The 19,427-nt window shown below is 38.6% G+C and overlaps 1 protein-coding gene across 1 annotated transcript in view; it reads left to right on the top strand.

Moving 5' to 3' along the window:
* The first annotated feature begins 10,218 nt into the window (after positions 1–10,218).
* JAKMIP3 (Janus kinase and microtubule interacting protein 3) overlaps positions 10,219–19,427 on the top strand; it is a 195,919-nt gene continuing 186,710 nt past the window's right edge. The window contains exon 1 of the mRNA XM_090058773.1: positions 10,219–10,284. The gene's annotated coding sequence lies outside the window, so the exon portion shown is untranslated. The remainder of the gene's footprint in view (positions 10,285–19,427) is intronic.

Raw genomic sequence — 19,427 nt, 5'->3', positions numbered from 1 at the left:
GATTCTTGTATGTTATTTTGGGGCTATTAAAATCCCACACAAATCCGAATTAAGTCTTTAGAGCTGGGTGGGTTTTGTAGATGAGTTCTAAGACTTACTGAAGCATGAGTTGGTGGTTTCCTTCGAGTCCCTAATAAACATTACAAAACCTACCAGCATTAGCAATCCTTTAGCACCCCTGTTACCAGCTCAAAGGATCAGTGGATATGGAAACAGTTCTTTTCATAACGGAGTAATCCCTGCTCTGTCCATAATATAATCCCTTTTGCAAAGAATTAATGATTCCAGTTGGGCATATTTCATATGTACTGAACTGAGTTGAAAGGAAAAACAAGAGATTATTACCTTTCATTTATTAGCAGTTCAAAATAATTGTTGTTCCATTTGCCACCAAAAGCTGGTTTTCAAAAGTGTTCAAAATTTTTTCAAAAGTGTTCAACAGGTTCCAATAGGATCAGTGCTGAATTGAAACTTTTATGTTTAAGATATACCCCTAAAGCAGATAAGGGTCAACCTCACTGGTGCTCTCTGATGCTCTTTGTTACTCCAACTGGCTTAACTGGTCAGCTGAGCAAGGTTCACGGTCACTTGTCACTTCAGTGGAGCTTACTACAGATCATGGTCCTATCTTGTCAGAAACAGATGCATTTTATGCTAGGACAGGAAAAAATCTATCATAAGAAAGAAAAAGGTTGTCCAGTAAATTAGTGGTATAGAAACATGCAGTAATAGGGAAAATGAAATATTGGCAAAATGAAATATTGGCAATAAAAAAAAAGACTAGCCCAACACTTAAAAACAAGCTAGTGGAAGGCTGTATTTGACATTGAGGAGAGCATGATACAGATTTCACTATATTAACAGCAGTGTCTCCTTGAGTTTATGTGCTTATGCTAGTCAACACATTGATATCAACTGTCATTAGTCAACGTAAGTATGGATATGCTTTATGGGAAGGGAAGTCTATATAAAAAATGCCAATCATGCTCACTTCATTCCAAATCATGAGTGAAGGTCAGAAAGTAAGAAACATGGATTTGCCAAACTGCAGAGGCGTGTTTTAGAATGGAATTAGGAGGCATTAGCACCCATCAGCACTATATAGAAATCCAGTCATTCAGCCACTAATGAAACCTGGTCTGAAGTTCTGAAATGGACAGCTCTTGCCACCAGCCAAACACTCTGTTTCAACACCTCATCTTTTCATTGTATTTCAGCATCTGTTGTTGTCTCCCTCCCCTCCTCAATCCGGACAGTGACAAACTACTAGTCTGGAATTTAGGTGCATTAAAAATATCTTTGATTATCTTCTCTTTAGTTTTTAGTAACTTTTAGCTAACCCGTGGGAGTCCCCTAAGTCTGTGGAGTTGATGCCTTTTACTGCAGGCAGATCCATTATAAGCAACCAACTTCTGGTTCTCATAATCCATGGACATTGCAATTCTAGAAGCCATATAGACGTTAACGTATTTAATAGCATCCGTTCTGAGAGCTTTGAGATATATATATATATATATATATATATATACCCATATAGTGAACATTGTCAGTCACCTTCTTAACTGCAATAAGAAATTGAAGAGGACCAATACGTTCCAGCTGCTTACTCTTATTTATGTGTGTACCCCAGTGCTATGTAATAACAGCAGTTTATTTTTTTATATATATATATGCTGTGTGAAACACCTCACTTCAACTACAAGCCCTGGAACTGCTGCTATTACATACACACATCTATATATATATAGGTGAATATATATTCACCCATATATATAGGTGAATAGGTGAGTACTGTGACATGCGAAGATGAGGATTAAGGAGGGAATTTTCAAACTGGACAAAGAGAAAGAGGCATTGAACACATTGAAATTCAGGGAAATTGGTATGTAAAGGCATGTGTAGATGAAATAGGGGTCCTGAATTGAAGCAGTAGACTTTTAAAAACACCACTTCAGTTTAGAGCTGATTAAACCCCTGTGTCATGCACACATCCCGCTGACTTACCTGCCTCTCCAGCAGCGGGGAAGGGAGGGCGAGGTACTGGTTACTGTTCAAAACTCACAGATTTTGCTTTCTTTTACCCCCAGTATGTTTCTATGAACTTCAGATTTCCACCTCTAGACTTGCCTTCCTTTTACTGAGTTTTACACTGAAATTATCTTCAATTGTTATTTATTTATTTATTTGCTGATATGAAGGGAATCTCAGGCCTATGGGAAGCCTCCTTTTAGATTGCAACTGTTGGCTCCTTTTGGGTCAAAACTTGGCAAAAGTTGCGTGCCATTTACAGCAAATCATGCAGTTGGCTCAAATGCATTATATTAAAAATTAATACTGCCACAGGTTCTTGAATTACTACAAGGCTGCTGCAAATTTGTAATGAAATTAAAACAGAGTCCATGTCACATGGTTTTGGATTTCATTACAGAGTCTCCTCCTATCTCAGGTAGAGATTCTGTCCAATTTCTAGATTTGGGTTGCAGTTCTGGCTCATTTTCCATTTCAGCTTTTTCAGCGTAAGAGCAATCACTAAATAAGAAAAAAGTGGAAACATAAGCATAACTGCTTTTTGGCTTGTAAAAGTCAAGTCACTGTTTAATTGACCCCATGGCTTGCAGCAAATCAATTTCAAGGTGATTCTCCCATGTTTTTGGAAAATAGAAAGTATGTGCGCCATGCCAAGTAAAATGTCAGTAACATGCAAACATGTTAATTGCTGAATGTTGCGTATTTACAAGGAGGGCAAATAAAAAGAGGCATCATCAGTTTATAGCACTGTGATTGCTGCAGGCAAAGTCTTGTGTTCAGCAGGTTTACAGTACCTTTCCACAATGGCTTAATTTACTTTCTGAAATGGTAGTAATTTTAAGCTCTAGGTTGTATGCCTTCGTAGCAACATTATGTATCACATTGAAACTAAGAACTTTGCATCATAATTAACCTTCAGAAGTGCTTGTAAGTGGATGGAGGGCTAAAATAAAGGAAGCAGTAGAAATCACAGCTCCTCTTTCTCTGCTAATAGCAGAGGGAGCATTCTCAATTCCTCCCTATGAACATTGCTTTCCTCCAGAATTCCCCTCCCTCCTTGATGGGTACAATGAGAGCTCGCTCTCCTTGTTTCAGTTTGCTTTATTCACTGGCTTACCCATTAGGGTCTATTTCTGGCCCTATCATGAGCTTCTTCTGTTACATTAGGGAAATGAGATCACTCTCTGTACTTCAGGTTTTTGGGGAGCAATTTTTTTTTGTAGTATAAACTGTTTATAACTACTGCTGCAACTACCTGAGAGGGGTATCACAGTGTTTTGCCAGTTGTTTGGAAAGTGCTTTAAGATATGAGACCCACATAAAAGCTACTACTATTAAACTACAAAGTAAGTGTTAATTTTTACTTAGCATTGTCTCCTGTTCTTTGCTGCTATAGGACTCTGCTCCCATGAAATGATTAACCTCAACTCCTCTTGCTTCTAATGAGGTTTGAGAGCCATCAGCTCTTCATGGAATCAGGTTGCATAGTTGCCTAGGCTCTCTTGGGATCATTTTCTCACAAGGGGAAACTTATCTAGAGCAGCTTACTGGGCAAGCTAAAAATTAGGGGAAAACTTTCATCTTGGGAAAAGCTACAACAGTTTTTTTTCCAATTTTGTTGTTGAAATGATTAAAATGAAATTTGACTTTGGATGAAAAGGAACACAATGTTTAACCTGACTTATTAAGCTATTCTATCCCTGGCTTTTAAATTACGTGCTGGCAGTTTGAGAAAAGGACAATATAATTTCAAAACAAAGCAAACAAGCCACTGTTCCATTGTGAAAACATCGCCTGAAACGTTTTGACTTTTTCTGAAAATGTTTGCTGTTTTGGGGAGGACAGGGGACAAAACTATCGCTGAATTTTTCCCATCACTTACTGAGATTTTGAGCTGTCCACCTTCATGGAAGAATTCCTCATTCAGGCTTAACAGTAGTTCTGGATGCTTTACTCCTCACCCCAGAGTCCTCTGGGTTTTAATGCAAGTGAGACTTATTCATGTAGCACAGTTACTGCCATTCTGTTTAAAATATTATTTCTATTTAACAATATAAAAATAAGATTGATATGCAGTTGTGGCTTGGTATAAAAAATACACTAAGACATTGTGAAATAAAGCACAACACAATGCAGCAAATGCTATTTCCATGCATGTGGTTCATGTTACCTAGCAACTGAAGCTATTTACATGAAGAAAGTGTTAAATATTGAGCTATTTTATTTTTGAAGTCAATGCATAAATAAAAAGTTCTCTTTAGCTTGGTTTTAACATTTTGGTTGCTTTTGGAACTCAAGAAAGTGCTGTCATCTTTAAATCCAGCAGCAAAAACCATACCCATTTAAACAGTCTGAATGCAGCTTATTCATCCCCTGCAAATTGTGTTGTCTCTGTGTTGTCTTTACATAAATCAATTAGCCAGGAATATAATACCACTTTGTGTTATTCTTGTTGAGAAGAATGTGGTTCTGTTTACATTCTTACTTCTGAAGTACGAAGTGGAAAGGGGTGCAAGAGAAATTCCAAGGCACCAATAATCCACACACACTTGTGTTTTCTGAAGCATGTAATTAAATCACTTATTATGAGGGGCAGACAGATAACTGATTTTTCCATTTGTCCCCAAACTATTATTCCCTGATAATATTGCACAAGAATGATTTTTTGTTTTCTTGCCAGAAGGAAGTACTGAAAAATATTTGCTTCAAATCAAACAAAGTGTATTGTTCAGTCTAAACCAAAATTGTTTCTTTCCATTTGGGGCATTTTCAACAAAAGTAAAACAATGGAAGTGAAGAGCTGGACTATGCACATAACTAACCGGGCTCAGATGTTGTCCCCTTTTTGCTCTATGGCTTGGTGATTGTGGATCCACCCCGAATGTGGATAACCATGATGCAATTCTTTTATCTGCCAGCATTTGATCCTGCATGTTCTACTTCCTAGGAGAGTGTGCGAGGTACATTAATTTCTTCCATCTGTGCTGTTTTACTTTTGTGGATTACTTGGAATTCATTGAACCAGAGAGAGAGACTGTGACAGTGGCTCTGTAATCTACTAGTTACTAGCAATCTAAAAGGAGGCTTCCCATAGGCCTGAGATTCCCTTCATATCAGCAAATAAATAAATAACAATTGAAGATAATTTCAGTGTAAAACTCAGTAAAAGGAAGGCAAGTCTAGAGGTGGAAATCTGAAGTTCATGGAAACATATTGGGGGAAAAAGAAAGCAAAAGTTGGGTCACCTGGAGTCCAGATCCAGCTTCAGTGATACCAAATGGATGAGTCAGATGGATGCAAATGAGACTGATCTATAGCCCAATAGTTAGATTATTGACTCAGGATACGCAGACCCAAATTCAAAACTACTCTCTGGCTAATTAGAACAGGATTTGACTCAAACCTTCCACCTCCCGGGAGCCTGCCCTAATCACTAAGGCTGCCTATAGACATGCTGGTTTGTGTTCTCATTGGAGTATATTAATTAAAATGCTCCAGCATCGCCTTACCATCACACATATTAAGCAAGCCCCACTCCCCCATTTTAAAATGGCTACAGGTGCTCTTTAAAGCACATCAAATGAGCTTTAGTGTCCTAGCAGTCATTTTAAAATGTGGGCAGCTTAATACACAAGTCTAAAACAGCCCCTCCCACTCTCAAGTACGTGTATAGGCACCCTAAGGCTGTAAAGCTCTTCTCTCTCTCTCAATGACTATGTAAGTATCCCATAAAAAGTGAAGTGACATTTAAAGAAGACATAGGGAACAGTTTAGTCCAGAATACCCTAAAGCCCAGTTATTCACGCATTTTTGTATGTGGTAGAAAATGTGGGTTCAAATGCACTCACACAGGTGAAGGAATTCAGCAGTCAGAACCCAGCATTGTGACTGGTCAGTATAGGATTAGTGTCAGTGCTGTTCCTCCGTCTTGTAAGTCTAATGTGAAAAAAATATTAACAAACAAAACCATTCACAGATTTGACTTGGATCAGTGAACAGTTTTTGGTCATCTAAAATTGTATTTTTTTTGTGCATAAGGAATTAGCTTAATAAACCAAATATTTTTAGATCCTTTCCTCCACTATATATAGACGATTGAAAAGGCAGAGAGAAATTGAATAGATTTTTAAAATAAGGAGCTATAACTGATATGAAATCTAAAAGAAGCACCATGTCCTCTGCAACATTATTGTTCCTTTATTAATAAACATGCTCTAGTTTTTTTAGAATAATGGTCCAAAATATGATATTTTCAATAGTGATAATGCAGTACTCAGTAAGGCTATTGCTTATTTCTTATTCAAGAGTTCGTGTGTTAAATCAATACTGAAAAATTCTGTTGAAGTAGTTTTTATAAAATCACTTACGTTTAACCTATACTTAAAACCACACTGAGCATGGGATTTCTTATAGGCACTACTAATTCCATTAGCTTTAATGGAGTTATTGCTGATATATACCTGTGCATGAGACAGAGAAATTAGGGACAGTGTTTTGATTATAGATTTGAATTGTTATATGGAATTGTATGTTCCTGCAGTAAGATTATGTGATATTCAGACCTGAAGAATAATGCATTACATTCAGAAGCTTCTCTAAGTCTATCCCAGGTATACAGTTAGTCCAGTAAAATTTGTCAGCCACAGAAAAGCTTTCCCTCTCACACAGTTCCTGGGCCATCACAGCTACATCACTCCAACACTACCTGCAGTTGGATTAGTGATTTATATTGAATGTAGGCAGGTGCTAGGATCCATGTTCACCAACTGTCAGTAAGTATTCTCTTACTGTGTTCAAACCTGACTTGTATTTGTGTACATCAAGCTACAGTGAAATTTTGTGTCTCCTCTGAAAGGTAGTATGACTCACAACGACAGTACATCAGCATTCATACACCCAATGCTTTTTTGTTCTTCTTATTCTAAGGTGACTAGAGTAGTAAGCTTCTGCCATTATTGTTATATAGTGGATATCTGGTAGCCTGGGATTTGGTCTCTTTCTCACATTAATATAAAAGGATAGTCTTGCTGCCTGAGAATCTGCTGCCTTGCAATCTCCTCCTGCCTGCAGAGAGACTTTTACTCACTGTGAAAGGCATCCAGTATTCTCTCTCCCACTTTCTATTCCTATACATTTTAGCTCAGCATCTAAAACACCAATATTTTGGTTTGTGTATTTCCATAAGAAAGCCTAAGTGGCTTTTACTTGATAATTCTCTCATTCCTTTGTTGCACTGTATTTAGCTTGTTCTTTTCAAAGGATATGTATTATTACCAAGGACCATCATCAATGTCCTCTGGCACTAAATTGACGTCTCCACACTAGTATCAGATATGGGTCATTGAGAGGAAGTGCTGACTTTGAAAATGTTAGTTCCCTGTAGCCAGAGACGGGCAATGTCAGGGAAGCAAGAGGAGGCTTTACAAATTCATTGATTTTCGTGTCCCCATTCCCCCAGTGAGCATTCTACAGTACAGGCAGGGAGCAAAGTCCTTTCTTAGTGCATGCAGCTTTAGTAAGAAGAAGGAGACGAAACTACACTTGTAATGTTACAGGGCTATATTAATTGCACCAAGATGCATTAATGACGGTACAGTAGTTGCAACTGTTGTACATCCAAGCAGGACATAGCTTGATGCAACCACTTAGATTTGTTGTGTACATAAATAGGGACAGGAGTTTAAGGTTAATCCTAGAGGTAAGGAACAAATTATTAAAATATATATATTCCTTTTCATGGCCAGCTATCACATTTGCCCCTGTCAGCCATTTCTGGGTCCATGTCTTCCATCTCCATAATCGGGGTCTACAGATAGTAATAGAGACTTGTTTGATCACTATTATAATTTCCTGTTTCATGGTGCATTGAGATAGATGTGAAATAAATATTACAATTCATCTTGCAAGTGCAGCCCCTGGGAAAACTTAGATTTTACTGGTTTCTCATTGATTTCAGCACCATGGAAGAGCATGACCTTTGTTATATCTTCTGAGACGTTTGAACAACTGTAGGATTAGGTCTTAATGGATACCTTAGTATTACACAAACTGGAAAACAGCATTATTTATTTTGATTTTATATTTGAGAAGCTGGTACTGTTTCATTTCTAATAATTCATTGTAGATGAGGACTTCATTCTTATTTCAAGCAAATTAATGATGGATTGATTTGAGGGATAGACCTATATTTCTGGACTGATGTTATGTTGGCTTTATTAAACTAGCCTAGACTTCCTTCTGCCCTTTAAAGAACTCATGTTCTTTAAATTAATGGAAAAATTAATGGGAACAAGACTACTTGGTTTCAGAGTCACGTGCTGGCATCACATTTAACCTGATGTTATTAATATACTAAAATGACAGCAAGCAAAGGACTATCCAACAGTGAGCATTTTTTCTGTGTGGAGGGAAAGGGGATGCAGCAAGAGCAAACTAAATGAGAAACTGTCCTTCTGGCAATAATGAAGATTTTTTTTTAATGGAGCTGCTTTTTGCATTTTATGGCACTGTGGATATCAGGGTAATGCTTTGAACAAAGGAGCACTCGCTTTACTAGGAAATAAACAAAGAAACAAAAGGTTATGTTCCATGGGGCAGCAAACTTCAGTCCCTCCTCTGGGAGCTCAGACTTTAACTTGGTTATTCAGTAGGTTGAGACAGAGAGCGAGGATACCAGAACAAACCTATAACTTGCATTTATTTAAACTGAAGGTGACTACAACTAGACCATATTAAGTTAGATTAATAATCCTGCCCTCTCCCATGTTTTTCAGCTACTGAAGGATATTTAACATGTTGATGGAAATTGACATGGTTCCAGTTTGCACCAGCTGGCTTTACTTCCAAAATGTCTGAATAGACTATTACTATAGCAACAGGAGTAATACGGTTAACAAATGTAAGGTTAGATTATTCTGACCTTCTGAGCATACAGTGCTCCCAGTAATTTGGAGGTGTAGATGCTCAACATCTCTAATTATCAGGCCATTGTATCTAAACATTGTATTGCCAACTTTAGGTGTTCCAAAATAATGTGCCCAATACATGAAATTGCTTAAATAACAAGATTTAAATATATCTGTAGATCGATATATATCTTTGTGGTGATCTCAGGCTACAGTTTCAAGCCTTTCTTCAGGACAAGAGCCAGAAGCTTCCTTTTATGAACTTGAAAGATAGTTGGGACATTAACCAATACAATAAATATCATGCAATTCATAAGTCTGCAAACATTATTTTTCTGCATATGAGTTCAGATTAGCATTCATATGGTATTGTGACATCAAGCTGTTCAATTCACCTTAATACAAGAAACACTAAACAAAAAAATGTCATTTAATTTTTTGTCCCCCCTCATTACAGTTCATATTTTCTTCTTCAACTAAAATGTCTAGTGCATCAAAAGGATAGTCATGGAAAACGCTCATCTAAACTGTGTGTAGTTGCACTGAGCTGGTTGTGCTGACAACACATGTAAAATAATAAAAAGTTTCCAAACAATTTGAAGCGGGGGCGTTCTGCTTTCTGACTGACTTCATTGTATTTCAGTAGTGGAAGGTTTGGCTGGTCCAGATTCACTTTGGCAACACCTGTGTGACTCCCAAAGTCCAACCCAATTACTGGGGTGTGCTGTGCTGTGTTAATCCCCACCTGACTTCTGCCTCCTTACGGGGTGTTGATACCTGACATATGTGAGGCTGGAGCTAGGGCCAGACCAGGGTGAGCTCACCAGCTCCCTGATTCTTTCCCACCCTCCTTCCTTATTCTAAATGGATCTCGGTCTATAAAGGAGTCACTCTAGACTTGGATTTAGCTGTTTTCATTTGGCTTTAGCTGTGTTACAAAAATGTTCACAGATCCAGAATTGCTCTCCCGTTTAGCAGAATAACTCCTAGGCTTTTACTAAGGCTCTACCTTTTCCTTTAACTAGAGTGTAGATACAGGACAGAAAAAAAATGCTGTTTCTTAGGCAATGTGATTTCCAAAGAGGTTTGCCTTTTATTTTCTGAAAGAAACTGCTTTCAGTTTTCATAATGTAAGTAGATGGGGAGGGTTTAGTGAAGATATCTCAGGGGAACAGCTAAGAAGTGGATTGTGGAAACACAGCCTCCCCTTAATGTGGTAACAGTATGGTAAGTTCCATCTGAAAAATTAAAGCTGATCTCTTTGCTGAGTCATAGACCATTCGGAGCTGAAGTGCAGTAGCTGGAGTTTTGACAAGCCAGGAAATGCTTATGTACTTAAGTTGAAGCAAAGGTGAGGAAAGTACATTCCAGATTCTTTCTAATTGTATCATTTATTTTTGTCATACCAATGTCTTGTTTAAAACTGTTATCAAATTATAATATAAAGACTAATTCAGTCTGTTTAACCTTACACTGATATTCATATTCTACAGAGCTTTGGAATGCATAGCTTCCCTACAGCAGATGTAAGGGGGGTATTTGGATTGTGGTATCTGATTCCTAGACTCCCTCTCTTTATAAAAGGAAGGATGTAGTCTTACAGCTGAAATATGTCAAATGTTAAATGTGCTACTGTACCCAATCTTGGTCACACTGAATGCTGTTTTTGTATGTGCCCATTTTATGCTGCACTGCTCTTATACATTGCTATTTATTTGTGTCTGTAGCTTTCAGACTTCTGTCAGAAAAGGATGGATCTCTAACGATAAAATACCTGAGAGGTGCAACTAGAAAGGGGGATTTGCTAAGTAGGCAGTTTGTTTAATTAGAGGAACTAATCAGAAATATTTTTCAGAAGAAGCAGCTTACCCACCTCCAGAGAGCAGGATTGTTAACAGTTTCTGGATCTATTTAGGTAATGAATTCAAAATCTGTTCAGTGGAATACCTGAGTACAAAGATTGGAAGGAGCAAACTAAAAGCACTTGGGAAAGAGTATGGTTGTTAAGGATGTTCATATGAACACCTAATGATCACTCTTAAAGTGTGGCATTTATCTCTTGAAAGCAATTTACATTTTTTGTGATGCAAAAGTTATGCTCCATACAATGTATAGAGAAGAAATTGGCATGGTGAGACTTTCAAAAGAAAAATGTAACCATTTATGCTTCTGACTGTATTTGTATGTTACACATAAAAATATGGTAAAATATTCCTATGCTCAAAAGTCAAGTACTTGAAAGTTAATAAATACTGGATATAATGCATACTAGGCTTTTTTCCTAGATTAAAAAAATTAAACAAATCTGAAGAGAACCCAGAAACTCCATCATATGGTGTTATCATTGTTTACCAGCAGGGCTAGAACTTGTATGTCCTTTGCAGAGATCTTTGCTATTTTAGGTAACTCACTAACTGCTAGTGGTAGTCCTTTATGTCAACTAATCCAAGACAGGAGAGAGATGCACGTTTGACCAGTGAGTTTCACAAATGCCTCTTGGCAGTCAATGAACAGGAATATCCTGGGTTCTAGGAATATCCTGTCAGAAAATGTGCTCGATTAAGGACATTCTCATCCCCTTCTGCCTGATTCACTGCCAAATGTCCCTTGTCTTTTCTCACCTTGCCCCAGTCCCATTCTTGCTTCCAGCATACAAGTTTTCACCCCTGCCTTAGTCTTAGTTCCTTCATCCAGTAGTCCTAGCCTTCCCTTTCTAGGTCTGTCATTAAAAGCAAAGGCAAGACAGGCTTCCTACTTTCACTTCTGGTCTCCAGTCCTTACTCCAGAGGTGTCCTTGCATGGACAGTCCAGTTGAGCTTTTATAGCTGGAGCTCTGGTACTCTTGTGTTGATGGTATCTTGCAGTATGGTCAATACTGTGAGGCTGCAGCATGCTCTGTTGTTCTCCAAAGGCCTCTGTAGGGTCTGTGAGGCGCATGCATTGTAGGGACAGTGCATTCACTGTTTGGTCAGCACTAAAAGGATATCATTTTAGACATTTTAACTGCTAAAATGAAAGTTTACTGAGCATCTACTGTGATTTTTTTAAAGGGTTTCCAATGCCAATTGTAGCTGAGCTTTCAAACAGGTGGCAAAAGGCATACATCTGACAAAGAAGCTATCCCCAAGCACGTTTCGTTTTCCAGCTCCAAAGCTTAGGAGTTCTAGACCTTTCTGAGGAAAGCCTCATCAAAATATTTTATGCTGGTCATAGCAACATATTTTCTTTAGCTTCATTTTCAGAAACAGATGATTCATTTTAGCTGGAGTTCTCAAAAAACAAAACAAAATGTGGCCTGAAATGGATGACCAGAGCTTGGAAAGTTTCACCCTGAATGATTAAAGTTTGGCAAAAGTATAAGCAACTAGAAACAAGGTATTACAATGGAAGCATCAGCGCAACCTTAATAAAAGATGGTGCTAGTGGGTTTAAAATGTCTAGTGTGCATCATATGAAATTGCAGTCTGAACTCTCAGGAAGTGAGACTATTCAGGTTGTAATAACAATGTTAAGTCCATGCAGTTAGTTCACTGTATGTGCTACATAGATGTTATGATATGCGATATGATACTACTGAAGTCAATGGGAATATTATCTTTATAGTAAATGGGAGCACAGGGTCACTGTGTTCTAAGAAGCTCAGCAGTATGCAGGCTAACAGTTTCAAAGGAAAACTGCATTTGTGCAATATTTCAAATTAACATTTCTGCTAGAACCTTCTGCATAGACAGATCTTTATTTTTTTAATAAATGAGGTTTTAAAAAAATATATTTCTCTAAGTATTTAAAGAATGAAAAAAAGATATGACAGGGCTCTGAGATACAGCCTTTAAAGGTGGCCAGAGAATGCACTAACTGTACAAAGGTGACTTCATTAACTAGTAATGCTGTAGGGAAAAAGCTGCATTTACTGCATGGCAAGGAAAAGAGAGATAGACTGGAATTCCAATTATTTGGGGTCAGTTCTTGGGCTCTGCTGAAGGATTCATGTTAACAGTGTAAAGTGTGTGTGTGTGGGGGGGGGATATTTGCTTTCTGTCATACCTCTGTGATAGCCCACATCATGGTACTAGAATAGTGAAAAGCACCCATAGCGTGCATGACACTCGGGCCTGTTTGAAACCATCCCTATTCAACATAACATTCTAGAATTTGGTTGGCCTCCATGGAATGTCAACCCCAAATTAACTTTAAGCCCATTCTAAAGTGTTCTTTTAATGGGGATTCTGTCCTAAATTTTAGACTCTGGTCTAAACTCCTTAAGGCAGGAATGGTGACTTATTATGTGCAAACAAAAAAGTGCCAAACACAATGGAGCCTTGATCTCAGCTGCAACATCTGGGACCTATTGTGATACAAATACTTCACATAGAATGAGGAATTAGTTCTAAAGATTTTTGAGTTTGCTGTTGGATAATTTTACCGGATTGATAGGTAAAAAAGCTTTGGCAATATGTTAGTACTGTTACCTTCTATACAACTTCACTCTTGCACTGGTGTGTGATGATGAGACATTTATAGAGGTAAGTACCATGGCAGAATTGCCTTTTTTATATGCTGTGGATAGATTGCAGAATCCTGTTACAGAATGTGTTGTTGAATATTACATAGTAGCTGGTCTGCAGACCAACATTGCTATGAGCTGGAAGGTGCCAGTTATCTGTACCCATGAATGCAGGGAAGTATGTGGTGAATACACTGTTAAAAGCTGAGTGAAGAGAACAATTTGGAGAAAAAGAAGCAAACAGTGATAGTCCCGATATAAAAGGTAACCGAATACCCAAGTATGGTCCCTAGATAAGCCTAACATTTTGAATTATTTTCTTGTAAGGAAGTGTTCCATTTCTGTTTAATAATTTCAGAATTAAAGGTGCCTATACACGTGCAGCAAGGCTACACCGACACACTGTAATTACAGTGCATCAGAGCAGATTTGATTAATCATTCGATGAGCTTTAGTTAAAGCGCACCCACTATCATTTTTCAGCACAGGGACACTGATAGACATGATGTTCCCAGTGTTTTAATTAGAGTGGCTCTTGGAGCCACTCTAATTAAAGTCCCCCTCCCCCCTCCTCCCTGGAGCACATATATAAACACCCAAAGTCTCTGACCAATACTAGTGGAGAAATTAGGGCTCATCCTGACAGTTTAGGTTGGGGTTTCCAAATTATGCCTGAGAAGATATAGCCTTGCAAGGTCTGCATCTATTTTCTTGATAAATTCCATTGATTTTTAAAAGAAATAATTGTGCATTGTCAAGGCATAGATTCTGTGAGAGAAGCAACCAGGGGAAAAAACAAAAATGTCACTTGTTTGATGGCCAAAGCACACACAAATGGCGATGGAGAGGGAAAGGAAAGCCCCAAGTATTTTGGACTGGACATGTGGGCTATCTGTAAATGGAAATATTTTGCTTGCTTCTATACCCGGTTATTTTAGTTTACTAGCAGCAGACCCTCCTGTTATCTTCAGTCGAGATTTTGGAATGTCTTTTCATCAATACAAGACTGAATGGAACAATTCTGTCATTGACAGCCCAATGAGCCGTACAATGTAGTGTTCCTGACATGAAAAGGAAGTATGTAATGAATATTCAAAGTGAGGTTTTCAGATCAATTATTTGATAAAGATTTGCCCTTGACAAAACATGGAAGTCACCAACAGCAGAAACTCAAATAGGTGCTTTTAGCTTTTGCTGCGTGGGTTAATGAAATTAGAGCCAGGGAGGCTATGTAGAGTTACTGTAACATTTAGAAATGGTGCTACATTAGGCTGTTTTATGACTACTCCTGTCAGTTTTATCTGTTGCTCTGCACCATGTTGAAATCATTTGCAAAGAACAGAGTGTACAAGTCAGGACAGGATCATTTTATTTTCACTTTATAGTCAACATTTTCTTTGAATGACTGCACAAAACGCATGGCAATGGAGGCCCAGTGCCTTTAAATTAGTGGCCCTCAACTTTGTTGGATTCAAAGCACCCCTCATTAGACTCAAGGCATCTCTTGGAATATGCCAGTTCTTAGCTTTTACTCACTTCATGGCTGTGGAAAAATATTAGGGTAGTTCTTCAGTTGCAGAAAACTCAAATCTCTGGGTTTATTTTGTCAATCGTGTAGGTGTTTGCACGCCTAACAGTGCTAATATTGCATGGCACCCTGTAGCACCCTTAAAAAGAGCCAGCGGCACCATGGTTGAGAATTATTACTTTAAATAAATAAGATTCTAGAAATATTTTGCTTCTTTATTAGGGAAGGAGAAAGAGACAGGCTCCTGGTGTTGCCTTCTAGTATTATTGCTTCATGGTTTGATCTTGTATTATGTGGGGTGTAAATCAAACATTCAGCTGACCCATTTAAGTCATTTTAAATTTATTATATTTCTTTCCATTTTCTGTGGCACAAACCATAATTCTTCCCTTTGCCATTTTGGACCAGTTCTATTTTTCTGTATTCCTTTGAGATAAGTGCAGTATTTATATTCATTAAACTATTTATTTCTCTGTGTCACTGTGACATTTTTTATCTTATTTCTTATCTTCTGCTTATTACTATTGGACATCTTATTTACCTGGTAGGCTGCATATTCAACAGATGTTCACATTGCTGACTTGTTCTTTTCACAGCCAGCAAAGGGTTTCTGTGTGTCGGGTACATCAAATTGTGTCTTCTAATGTACATTATCTTGTACTATACAGAATTTCATGTTGCCTACTTACCTCCTTTTGGTAATTTTTGCTGTGTATTCCTTCCTACTCTTGAATGACCTAAATAATTTTGTATTTTCAGCAAATTTTGACACCTTCCTATTCATCCCTCTGGGTCATCATGAGTAAATATATTGAACAACACTACTCTCAGTACTGATCCTTGTGGTTCTCTTCTATTAATCTCTTTCCAAACTAATTGGCCATTTATTCCTACTGGCTTCCTACCTACCGCTATGACAAGAATCTCGTTCTCACATTGTATGAATGTTTTCCTGTAGTATTTTCCTAAAATGAGTTTTTTAAAAAAGGCTGACCAGTGAGACTACCCTTAAAACTAGTTACACAACTGGATAGAGCATTCATACTTTTCGGGGTTAGAACTTAATTTTAATGATTAAAACATTTTTGGTTTGGTGCTTAAATATTAATTTGCAAAGAAGCTTTAAAAGTGATATTCACAGAAAGGAATCACTCCAATACAAAGCAACCAGTAAAACAACATGTAAATGCTCTCTCCTGCAGGGCATGAATGTGTATTTAACATTTACAGAGAATAATGAGTGAAGGTAATGAGAAGATGGGATGGATGTTTCCTTTTAAGCCATTCTAATCAATAGACCATTTTTCCAAATAGGAATGAATGGAACTAATTTGTAATTACACTTTCTTAGTCAGATTTTCTAACATAAAGCTCCTAATCTACCCCATAGAACCCCACTAATCAGGCACCTCTGATTTCTTCTTATTTTAATGATACTTTTGGAGGTATGTTAGAAACCCTTTCCATTCTCTGGTAGCAATAAACCAAAGGATGATCTAACTATGCTTATGTTTGTTGCCTTAAAGAGCATAATAGGCATAATCTATCTTGTGGCCAGATCTGCGTTTGATCTTCACACATGCAGCTATTATTGATGCATTGATGTATTGTGCATGAGATCCCATCATGCTTTATTGCCAGTGCATAGTTAGCCCAGATTCTCCCTACACTGGCAAGAAGCAAACTCCCATGGCTAGAAACCCCCAGAGTGGGAGGATCACAGTTTCCTGAAACCCTGGGGTAGGGGGATCGCCCCTGTGGCAGTCCTCTGCCCCCAGGGGTTTCATGTACCCCTAGGACAGGAGAATTGCTCTTACTGCAATACTCCCACCCTGTGGTTTTCCCATTTGCTCAGGACCAGGAGAGCACTGCAGCAGCAATCCTCTCACCCTAGGGGTTTGCTGGGAAGCTTGCTCTGGGGACAAACAACATCCACAGCTGTTGGACTGGGTAAATTGCACACTGGTTAATTGTGCAGCAGCTGTGGGGTGCTGCCAGGACTCACAGCCCTGGCTGGGCAAGGTGGACTCCTGCAGCTGGGGGCCCATAGCTGACAGAGTTCTCAGCCTCAGGGGAGACCTTGCTATATGTGCAAAGTAAAGCTCAATGGCAACCAGCTATAAAGTTAATCTACATCTTCAAGGTCTAATTTTATAGGTGGAAGGAGTGTTTGATCATGTGTTAAGTTCTTGGACATGTAGTTAGTCTCAAGGTAATTGTGCAATTTAACTAGTTAATTATGTGATACCTGTAATGTGTAGAGGGGGCCTATACATCTGTGCATGCATAAACACTTAAAAGATAAGGTGTCAGTAGTGCAGTTTCTAGATTTATAGGACCAATGGAACATTGTATGCATTTCAGATGGCTCCATCTCAGCTGTGGAACTTTTGCATTACACAGAAGTATAAGGGGACATATTGATTCTGCTTTATAGCTCACATGCATTACTGCTCCATGCTTCAAGAAAGAGTCTGCACAGCTACATTTATCTCTACTTCAGAGAACAGGGTTCATTAATGAGCTCAGCTAATGGAGAAGACAAGCAAACTATATTCTGTAAATGGCTTCCAACCCTGGGACCAGTCCCTTCTTCAGGGCTGCTGTTATGGCAGCACAACTACTTCTAAATATGCATAGTCTCTGCTAAATGCTAATGCATCCAGTTATGTTAGAAGAGATGTGCATAGAGACAGTTTCAAGTAAATGTTGAAGGAAAGGAGGTGGACTGTGGAAGTTGTTTGTCAGATTGTGCCAATGTTTGTGAATAATAAAAACCAGCCAAAAACAGGATTTTTTTGTGTCTGTGGCTAGTCAGATTATGAACTGGAAATTATCAGCAGCAGGTGAGTTACTTCAATTAAATTATGGAGAAAACAGGATGTCAACTTTATTACAGTCACTTAGGTTTACTCAAACAAAAAACATTTCTTTTGACAATATGGTTTTCCATTCACAGAATGAGTTCTGGAAATGAATGCAATTTTTTAAAATGATTTATTTCCCCCGAGACTGTGTTACTGCTATGCAGCTTCTTTCTCTGAGATGTGGGCACCACTGGTTTTCTGTGAGAGGCCAGTGTATTACAGGAATACATTTTATCTCTAAATATTGTTTCTGATATAAACTGTTTTAGCTAATGCTGCAGTAAACCTAAAGTACATATGCGCTTATAAATGATATGTAAATTAAACAGAAATTCAGAGAGAGTAAATTATCTTCCTATCAAGAAGTCTTGGTAAAGAGGGAAAGTTGAAAAAATGTTTAATTTTTGGAGTTGATTGCAGGGTTTCAGAAAATAATCTGATTCTTTTCCGTATAATAAAAAAAGAAGAAAAGTCAGCTGAAAGTCAATAGTGTTCTAGTTTCTTTGTGTGATAAGCAAAGCAATAGCTATTATAGCTAATATTAAAGACTGTTATTTGGTTGCTTACATGTAGGCACATGTCTGCATGTACACACATTTCAAAAGGATCAGTTCACAAATAGAAATCTCAGATTTCCTTGTGCCACGGTGTTGAGAGTAGTACTGAGACTGTTCTTGTTTCAGCTGATGATCTTCTTGCAATAATGATAATAATTTAAAAAAACAGTGACCTTGCTGATTATTGTATCAGTCAGCTTCATTTAATTTTGGTAACCATGGTAGTTTGTTGCCTTGACTAGGATTAATGGTATCTTTAGCTAGAGTGGACGGTATTGTTCTTGATACCTGGTGATGTTGAGTTATTTCTCATCCACTCAAAAGATGCTTTCATGAAGATATCAGGGTTCCAGTTTCTCACCTCTCCTATTCAACAGGCATTTGAGGCCACTTGGGGAAGACTGTGGCAAGGACCTTTGATGCCTGCCACTTTAAGGGCCTGAGCAGACAGCAGAGAAGCCTGCAGGTGACTGCAGTGCCAATCAAGAGGGTCACATAGCCATCAGGAGGCCACCTGATTGGTGGAGGGCCTGACTGGTAGAGAATAAGAGCAGGCCCTGAGCAGTAGACCTGGCAGCTGTTCCAGGGAGCCAGAAAGACAATGTCACCTGGCTGGAGCTGCTGCTCTGAGAACACTTAGAGGTCAAGAGTAGAAAGTATGGGGATGGAGGAGGTTTTTGGTTCTGGGGAATGACCTGAAACTATACCCTGCTGGGGTTGGATGGTGTGGTAGGGCTGCTTGTGGCAGGGCAGCTTCTAGGAAATGCCACACCTGTGCTTCCCCAGTGAAGGGCAAGTATGCCAGAAAGCCTCAGTGCCTGCTGCCTTGTGGGTACCCCATGGAGGGGAAAATCTAGGAGAGCACACTCCAACAGAAAAGCACAGGGCCCAAGCCCATTGAGTGGGTCCTGAGGCATGGTCCAGGCATGTCAACAGACACCTGAGGCCTGAATGGACTATAGACCAAGTTAGGGGTCCAGGCATACTGACAGATGCCTGAGACCCAAGGGGCATAAGTCCTGGGAGGCCCAGTGAGGG

This window comes from Crocodylus siamensis, chromosome 7 (genome assembly GCF_052110815.1).
Source record: "Crocodylus siamensis isolate JL-2025a chromosome 7, ASM5211081v1, whole genome shotgun sequence".
NCBI lineage: Eukaryota > Metazoa > Chordata > Crocodylia > Crocodylidae > Crocodylus > Crocodylus siamensis.
This window is presented reverse-complemented; position numbering and strand designations above follow the sequence as displayed.